This window comes from Cornus florida, unplaced genomic scaffold (genome assembly GCF_030987335.1).
Source record: "Cornus florida cultivar Cherokee Brave unplaced genomic scaffold, ASM3098733v1 CherokeeBrave_3.0.0_Hap2_Chr10, whole genome shotgun sequence".
Classification (NCBI taxonomy): Eukaryota; Viridiplantae; Streptophyta; class Magnoliopsida; order Cornales; family Cornaceae; genus Cornus; species Cornus florida.
Window position 1 is genome coordinate 18,968,463 of NW_026775580.1, and position 10,164 is coordinate 18,978,626.

Genomic DNA, 10,164 nt, shown 5'->3' on the forward strand with positions numbered 1-10,164 from the left:
GTATATATATCAATTCTGTTGGGCCTATGATATTCAGAGGCAGAAGTGGTTGACACTATAGGGAAAAAGGGCAGAGGTTTTGTCAATCAATAATTTACGATTTTCATCACCAAGACATCCTCAAACACAGAAATTTTCTTATTAAATAGGCGAGCTGGGTGAAGCTCGTAAAAATTAAACCCTTTATTAAAAAAATGGACTAAGTGAAACTCAAAATCATTAGTCCCCTTAATAAATGAGTGAACTAAGTGAAACTCATACCTAATACAAATCCTCTTATCAAAAGGGCAAGCCAAGTGAAGTTTGGACCTATTACGAACCCTTATCAAAGGGACAACTTGAGTAAAGCTTGTAACTATAACTACCTCCCTTATTAAAGGGGCAAGAATGATTACTCCCATTATTAAAAGGTTGAAATAGTAATGGTCAAATAGACCCAGACTAAACTATAAAAGAGAGAATAAGTCATCCAAGGCCTAGTCATCCAAGACCAAGGCTGGTCCTCCAAAACCAAATCCTGGTTACCCAAGGCCTAGTCATATAAGACCAGGGCATGGTTATCTAAGGCCTGCGAAGGTCTAGTCATCCAAGACCAAGGCATGGCCATCCAAAACCAAGGCCTGGTCATCCAAGACTAAGGTCTAGTTGCTCAAGGCTTGGTCATCTACGACAAAGGTTTGATCGCCTAAGGTCTGGACATCTAAGATTGATCTTTAGTCATCCAATGTAATGACCCAAACCCGAGGGTCCGGATCACTAACCGAGTCCTTACTCAAACCTAAGGTCACACATGGGTACTACAGTCATTTCACGTCATTATAATAATTCTGGAGTCCATAAAGGTATAAAGTCATTTACCATGGTTAAATAATGGTTTAGAACCAGAAGGGCAAAATAGTCATTTAGTACGTTCATTATAGCTTCTAAACTCATCAGGGGTAAAACTATCATTTTTTTATGGTCATTTTATCTTTAATTAAAGTTTGAGGGTAATTAGATAATTATACTGAAATCTGGGGTCGAGGTGTAAATACAAGACCACCTAACCTGTTACATTGAACTATCTAACCAGTTAGATGACTTAGCCCAATAAACATGCATTCTGCTCAACCAAATGATCGGTTAGATGATTTATCTAACCGGTTACATATTCATCAAACCGGTTACTTAAATCCTTCTAACTGGTTACTTAGCTTGGGTAGTGAACTTGCAGAATTGGAAATTTCTCCCCCTTAGACCAACTAACCGGTTTTGTGATAAAATCGAGAAAATATGAAAGGATTCATCTAACCGGTTACTTGCTTTATGCAAATAATAATAATAATAATAATAACAATAATAAATAAATAAAATAAAAAAGAGTGAATTTTTCAAGTTTCATAAAAACATTTTGGATGTATCCTAGGTCCATGAGAATTGACCAAAACTCATCTCTAATCCCTTTCCAACATAGATCAACATGCTAAACAACCCATATATGAAATCAAACACGTAATTACATCAAATTAACATTATCTATACATCTCAAAATGATGAAATTGTATCCAAAAGAATAAGATTACAAGTAAGGCCTCTGTAGCCACAAATACAACGATTTCACTTGAAATTGGCAAAAGAATAAGGTCATTACATATAGTCAATTTTCCTAAAAGAATGCCTTTACAAAAGATACAAAAATGGTCGTCAAACTACGTCTAAACTTGCGAGGGTGAATCATTTACAACATCTTTGCCATGTCCTAAAAATTTTAGAATATAGGGTGAGCACAACGGCTCAATAGAGATAGCCTAAAATGCACCTCTTGTAATCCTGTGAATCACATCCAAAGTAAGGGATAACAAGAGAAGGGATCCTATAATGGGGAATGAGATAATTCTACAACATAAGTTTAAACTTTATGCTTTGCAAATGATGAAATGAGATGCAATGAAATGCACTCTTCCCATTAAACCATTTTCATCACAACACAACTCACACCGAAAATTTTTAACACAACTTGACCTTAGGCAACTCCTAGGCATCATGAAGGGAATTGGCTAGCTATCCCTGACCTAAGGCATCTCCTTAGCATCATTTGGAGCCTAGGTAGTTCAATTATACACGTCTAAATTCCTTCGCGTGCCCCCTTCTAGATTGGTTAACCCCGGACCACATGGCAACTCTAAGCCGCCCAGTTTTCACAAAACCTTTCTAAAAAAAATTTTCAATTTCAAATCAACCCTTTAAAATATTTTGAAAACCATTTCATCAAATTATTCCAACCTATGAACCCAACCAATGTTCATGATATACATGCTATACATAAATCAAATTATTAGTATTTCTCGAGAAAATCAATTCACATCAACATCAAATTAGCATGCTTTAACTTATATAAATCAAATCATCATATTTATAACATGATTCATGTAAGACAACAACTATCTCAAGGAAATCAACAAGTAAGAGGCAACATCTAACACATAATCATGCTTTTGAACAATATACATGTAGAAATTCACAAAAATCAAAGAAATTGCAATTTAGACTTCCCTACCTGAAAAGATGAAATCCATGCTCAATATCTAAATCAGAAATCCCACCAAAATGGATGCAATACTGGTGTCAAAACATTCCCCTCGCCAAACTCTACACTTCCTCTAACTATGGCTCTTCACAAATCTCACTTTAACATAGAGAAAATCTAGATAGAAGGTGAAAGAAGAAAAGGAAAATAAAAAATGGAGAAATGAGAGAGAGTGCTGAGAAAGAGAGAGGGGGAATGATGGTGTGGTGGTCCAAGCTTGTTCCTAGCCTTTTAAAATGTGTGGCCCAAAATAAGTCTTCCACCTTAACTTGCCCAATTACTAAATTAAATAGCCTCTCCTCTAACACAAACTACATACACATGCCACAAAGTGTATATATATATATATATATGTATGTATGTATGTATAACACCTCAATATCCCAATAAATAAGTAAACACGTGCAATAAAATAACCGGTTTCCACATGGTGCATAAAACGATGCATGGAAAAATAAATAAAATAAAATACCAAAAAATTCAAAAAAATTCGAGACATTATAATCTCCCTAACTTAAAAGGATTTTGTCTCCAAAATCATGCCATACATGGGGAAGAAAACAAGTCTGGGTACTTGGAACGAACCTCCCGTTTTAGTTCCCAAATAACGTCCTCAATACCGTGGTGATGCCACAAAACCTTTACTAAAGGAATCGTTTTGTGCTTTAGCTCCTTGTCCTGTCTGTCAAGAATCTGAATTGGCCTATCCTTGTAGGTTACATCCTCGTCAACATCGATGTCAACCTAACTCAAAGCATGTGACGAATCCGGTTCATATTTTCAAAGCATAGATATATGAAAGACATTGTGGACCCTGTCCAAGTGTGGTGGCAATGCCAACCGATAAGCGACCTTTCCAATGCACTCCAAAATATCAAACGGACCAATGAACTGTGGCAACAACTTGCCACTTTTCCCAAATCTCATCAATCCCTTTTGTGGAGAGACCTTGAGGAAAATGTGATCTCCCTCCTCAAAAGATAATGGCCGTCTCTGTTTGTCCGCATAACTCTTTTGTCAGCTCTAAGCCATGAGTAATCTCTGTCTAATAAGCTTGACTTTCTCCGTAGTCTCATATACGATGTTTGGTCCTAAGATGGCTGCTTCGCCAACCTCAGTCTAACAAACCGGTGACCTTCAAGGCCTACTATACAATGCCTCAAATGGAGTCATCTCAATGCTCACCTGATAGCTATTGTTGTAGGTAAACTCTACTAAAGGTAAGTTGTCTTCCCAACTACCTCCAAAATCAAGAATGTTGGCCCGAAACATATCCTCCAAAATCTGGATGGTACGCTCCGACTAACTGTCCGTCTGTGGATGAAAAGCTGTGCTGAAACGTAACTGCGTAGCACATGATAAGTGCTGAAATATGCATATTTCAGCCATTGATCTTGGGTATGTTAGAAACTTGATCTATCTTTATTTTCCCGTCTTGGTAATAATTTGTTTCATGTTCGATTCCAAGCAATTAAGACTAATTAAAGAATATTCTAGGTGATTACAACTTATTTGATCTCCCAGCAAAGGACAAGGGTCAAAAAGGGCAAAAAACTTCTGAAAGAGAACTCTTCAATCGATGCCAAACACCAGATCGATCGAGCCAAACCCCAGATCAATCGAGCCTAACCCTTGATCAATCGAGCAGGCCTGGCAGTTACGAAAACAAGATTTTAAGCCTTGATTCAAGGGGGCTCGGGGTGCAATCCGTTAGGTGTCCTTGTGTACGGGGTCTGATCATTATTGGAGCATTAGAGTCACTTATAAATAGAAGATATAACCTAATTTCAAGGGAGTTCTTGATTATTCATTGGATTGAATTGGGGGAATTCTAGATCTATAATTGGGGTTTTTCTCTCTCTCTAGGGCTTGATCTCAAGAATGAAGAAGAAGATAAAACCAAGCATGGAGATGGGAATTGAGGCTATGAAGATCACATCTATCACCTCTATGCCTCGCTAAATCATCACTTAGGGCTTGGATGAGCCCTAAGCTTATGTAATTGTATATTTTGTTTTCTAATTTATGGAATTATAAGTTGTATATATGTTTGCTTGGTCTTGTGAATTCTAACTTGGTTGTACCAAGGTTTATATTGATAATTCTTTCAATTGATCCTCTAATTATATGTTGTCTTATGTGTAGTTGATTAAGGATTGATCTCTACATTGAGTACTTTTTGTAATTGTGCTTAATGATGGCCATGCATTGTTCTTATTAGATACAATTGCTCTTAGTTTGATGGATTATGCTTAGTCTTGATGGTTTGTTCTACATCTTAGATTAATGGTAGTTAGGTAAACAATTCATACTTGAATTTGATAGTTTATACTTATTCATTGCAATTGTATTATCTACTTGATCATTGATGTGTGCTTGTAGCGACCTTTGAATTACAACTTGTTTTTCCCCATTGTTTGAAGGCATTTGATGCAATTTTATTAGTTTAGTGGTGAAATCCATGCCCTAAGTCCCTCATACCATCACATTACTCCAATCTCTTTCCATATAATCTCATTTGCAATTTACATTTAATTGAATCTCATCATTAGTTTAATCAACCAATCAACATGTTTTCAATCTGACGCTCATTAATACTAAGTTCATTTCAAGCCTATAATCCCAGTGGATGATCCCTACTCGCTATACTCACACATAGTTGTGTAGTGACTTTCATAAATTTAAAAGTTAGTGTTCTCAATTGCCATGTTTTATACATCTATTTTGTTGCACCCACTGGGGCTACACTAGCAAGTGCTGTCTGAAACCCTTCCCAAGACTTGGAAGTGAACCGAGAATCTCTATCTGAAGCGATAGTCACTGGAGCACCATGCAATCTCACAATTTCTCTCACATAAAACCGGCTAAGCCTCTCAACATCATCCGACATACTCATAGGCAAGAAATGGGCCGACTTGAAATTTTAGAATAACCACATCATATTTTTATGTCAGTTGGGTATTAAAGTCGTCAATTATATTATTTTCCTCCCCAAATTGTTGTCAGTTGTAAATTAAAACCTAAATTATTGTCGGTTGTAAATTAAAACCTAAACTATATATTAAAAAGTTGCAAAATGTCCTTTTCGGCTACGGACGTCATTTTTCAGCATCTAGAGAGTCAAAATTACCTAACTACCCCTACTTATTTATTTATATAAAATTTATAAAGTATCAAAAATATAAAATACCCATAATACCCTTCAGGGGGCATCTTGCAACAAACCAATAGTTCAGGGATTTTTTTACACTTTTGCCTAATAATAATAATAATAATAATAATAATAATAAAACAATAACAACAATAACAATAGTAATAGTAAGAATAACAATAACTAATAATACTAAGTTATAATAATAGTATTTATAGTAATACTAATAGTAATAATAATAATATTAAAAGTAATTATAATAATAGCAATAATAATAATAATAGGGTTTTTCTTCCTTCCTTTTTTTTTTTAGTTTATAAACTAAGACACTTTCTCTCTCGATGTAATAAAGCAATAGTGCAATACCTAAGTAGTTTCATGTGAAAACTGATATTTTTGTTTGTGATATTCTTGACGGGTTGGGAGGAAAAGGTTTGTGAGTTGACATCTGAATTATGTCAAAGCTATACCAGAATATGCAGAATTACTACTTTTCTTATGCATAAAGGGAGCAAAATCTTAAAAAGAAAAGAAAACGAAAAAAAGGTATCTAACAGACGTTACAGCTTACGAAATTGGGTACATCTCAAGCAGGCACTCCTTTTTCTCTTTTTTATCACGTTCTTCTCTCTATTTAATTTCTTGGTCAATCACGCTGCTCTTTGTTCATCGTGTTACGTTTTTTCAACAATTCATTAAAATAGGTCCCACATGTAAGAAGCACGTTGCAAATCAAAAGCTCTTAGTTCTTACCTACTCTCACGGGACACTTATTTTTTTTTTTGAGAAAATCTGTTCAATTGGAGGATACACATTATTGCTCCTAATTCATTTGGTTAAAGTGTCCTTTCACAGTGCTCATCTCATCAGTTGCTGTAAATCTCATTAATTACTTTTTTTCTATTCTTAAGCAACGTAAAATATTTAACCTACTTTAAAATAAAGCTTATCTTTAAAAAACAAAACTACCAGTTAAATCATTTTTTATTACCTTTCTTGTTTCTCCTCCCTCAATCTATATACGGGTAGTATATATATTTTTTACTGTCTTTATTTCTTTCCTTTTTATTTCAATTGTTGCCACTAGTTAATTATTTCCTAGTTAATTTTTTTTTTTTTTTAAAAAAAAAAAACCAGAACAAATAAGAATAGGGGAATGTTCACCAAATTTAGAAAAAAATTTAGGAACAGGGCGACAATTGAAATAAATTTTTTATAATGAATATATTCTTTTTTATAAGTCCATCATATTTTTTAGTATACCCTCAATTCATTTTTTTTTTTCTAAATTGTTTCGGTTTAATAAGAAATTTGGTGAACATTCCCCTGTTCTTAAATTTTTTTCGAAATTTGGTGAACATTCCCCTGTTCTTATTCGTTCTGGGTTAAAATTTAATAACAATTTGGTTTAATTTTTCTAAATTTGGTGAACATTTCCCTGTTCTTATTTGTTTTGGTTTAAAAATAATAATAATAATAATTGAAAGGAAGGATGCAAAAAAGGCTAATGGCAACAATTTAGAAAAAAAAAAAGGAAAAAAAAGAAAAAAAAGGAAGAAAAAAAAAAAACTAGACAATTGAAATAAAAAGGAAAGAAATAAAGGCAGTAAAAAATATATATACACTACACGTATATAGATTGAGGGAGGAGATACAAGAAAGGTAATGAAAAAGGATCTAAAGGGTAGTTTTGTTTTTTAAAGGTAAGTTTTGTTTTAAAGTATGTTAAATATTTCACGTTTCTTGAGAATAGAGAAAAAGTAATTAATGAGATTTAAAGTAGCCAATGAGATGAGCGACCGTAAAAAGCATTCCTCTTGGTTATATTTATGTTGAAATTAAATAAAAAATTAATGTTCAACAACTAGTGATGTCAGATATAGTAAAACTATGACATTTGAATATTTATATAAAGTTTTATAATTTTAAATTTTGCTTTGAATTGTGGTTTTTTTTTTTTTTTCAATCCGTTTTATATTAAATTATTTTAATGTTTAACTTCTAATAAAACACATGTTAAGTATTTAATGACAAGTGCAACACAACATTTTACCGTCCATGGAGTACTCATTGTACAATTTGAAATGTATGTTATTATTCTTCAACAAAGAAATATGTGAATTTTCCTTTTTTTTTTTTTTTTATAAAAATATTGAAATAATATTTGGCTTAATTAGACAAATATTGAAATCCATAAATTGCAAAATAAATTATTTGAAGAAAAATATTAAATTTCTCATTAGACTAATTTATTTATTTCTTAGTTGGTACTCATACATACATGTCTTTTCTGAGACTTGAACCCCTGACTTTTCTGAGGCTAATACCGCTAGGCCACTGGCCCATTGGTCATTAGACTAATCTCAACTTTGTTATTTAACTAATTTGCAGAAGACATAATGGAAGTTCAAAAAAGTTTAGCATGAATATTAATATTTTTCAAAAATTAAACTTACAACTCTAAAAAAAAAAAAAAAAAAAAACTTATAACTCTATTTTTGAAGTTTAAGATAAGACTTATTTGTTTTCTTTCAAAAACTATATTAAAAAAATTGGATAGTTCCTAGAAGAACATCTTTAACGAATTGGATTATTGTATATGTATAAGAGAAGGAGATGATATATATATATATATTTGGATTATCTGTACTGATGAAGATGTTAGTTTAGTATATAAAAAATAGTTAGAAGGTTAAATGGGTAATTCAATATTTCAATGGGTCAATTTATAAGTCAATTCATAAGTCAAATGACAATAAGGTACTTTTACTTTGTGTAAAAGGTAGTTGGAGTATGATTGTTCAATTTTGTAAATCTGGGGGTGTCATTGTCCAAATAGTGTCCAAGTTGTAGTTGGGTGTCTTTAACCTAAACCTAAGGGGGGTCAAAAGTCAAAAGACAATAAGGTACTTTTACTTTGTGTAAAAGGTAGTTGGGGTGTGAATGTTCAATTTTGCAAATCTGGCGGTGTCATTGTCCAAATAGTGTCCAAGTTGTAGTTGGATGTCTTTAACCTAAACTCCGCTCCGAGTGTTGGGGGGGGGGGGGGGGTGCAATATTTATATATATCAAATCTGTTGAATGAATAAAATTTTAGAATCCCTTCTTGATTTTTAAGTAGTAATTTAAAATTATTTCATAAAATTACCATCTCATTTTTATTTTGAGAGAATAATGTAAAAATTTACATAATATTTGAAGAAAAAAGAAATTATTGTTTGTGTATTGATAGTTTATAAGACCATGCATGGCCTAGTTGCCCTAGGCTTGGTCATCCAAGACTAGGTTAGGTCATCCAAGACCGAGACCTAATCATCCAAGACCAAGGCCTGATCACCCAAAACTAAGGCCTTGTCGCCTAAGGCCTGATCACCTAAGGTCTGGATATCTAAGATCGACGCGTAGTCACCCAGGACCAATGTCTGGTTGCCTAAGGCCTTCTCATCTAAGGCTAAGGCCTGATCGCCCAAGGTCTAGTCATATAAGATCAAGGCCTAGTTACCCAATACCAAGGGCCTAGTCGCCCAAGGCCTGGTCATCCAAAGCCTGTTCATCTAAGACCAATGTCTCCCAACACCTACAAAGTCCTGTCCATCCAAGACCAAGGCCTAACCATCCAAGACTAAAGCTTGGCCGCCCAAGGACTAGTCATCCAAGATCAAGGCTTCATTGCCTAAGGCCTTATCATTCAAGACCGATACCTGGTCGCTTAAGCCCTACAAAGGCCCAGTCATCCATGACCAAGGCTTGGTCACCTAAAATAAAAAAATAAAAAATTATAGCTTTATGTATACCCTATGCCCATTTCGAACCTGTAAATAGGGGGCAATTGAAAAAGGAAAAAATAATCATATGTTGACTGGTTGCATTGACTAACCAAGATAACAATGGAGCCTGTTTGACCCTAACTAGGCTTGGTCACCTAAAATAAAAAAAAATAAAAAATTATAGCTTTATATATACCCTATGCCGGTTTTGAACCTATAAATAGGGGGCAACTGAAAATAAAAAAAATCATATGTTGACTGGTTGCATTAACTAACCAAGATAATAATGGTGCCTGTTTGACCCAACTTTTAAGGAATGGAGATTGCTACAACCTTATCAGTTTGTTGGCAGGCAGATGACCACCCAATCCAAGGAGTGGTTAGAGGAGTTAAACACAATCTCCAAAAAATTCTTTGATTCGTAACTAATTCAGATTATGGGGATGATATATACGCAACTCTGGTTAATTAAAGGAGGTTTGTTGAATTTATTGCGATTCACCGAATAAAGTACCAGATAATTATCATTGGTCACTGACTTGACCATCGAAGTGTCCTCGGCTGGCACCACATAGGTGTCATTCATAGTGACATCATCCCTTTGTTTTATAGGAAACGTTGCCGTTTCGTATCACACAAAGCATCAACAACATCTAAGTGAAGAAAAGATACAATAAAAA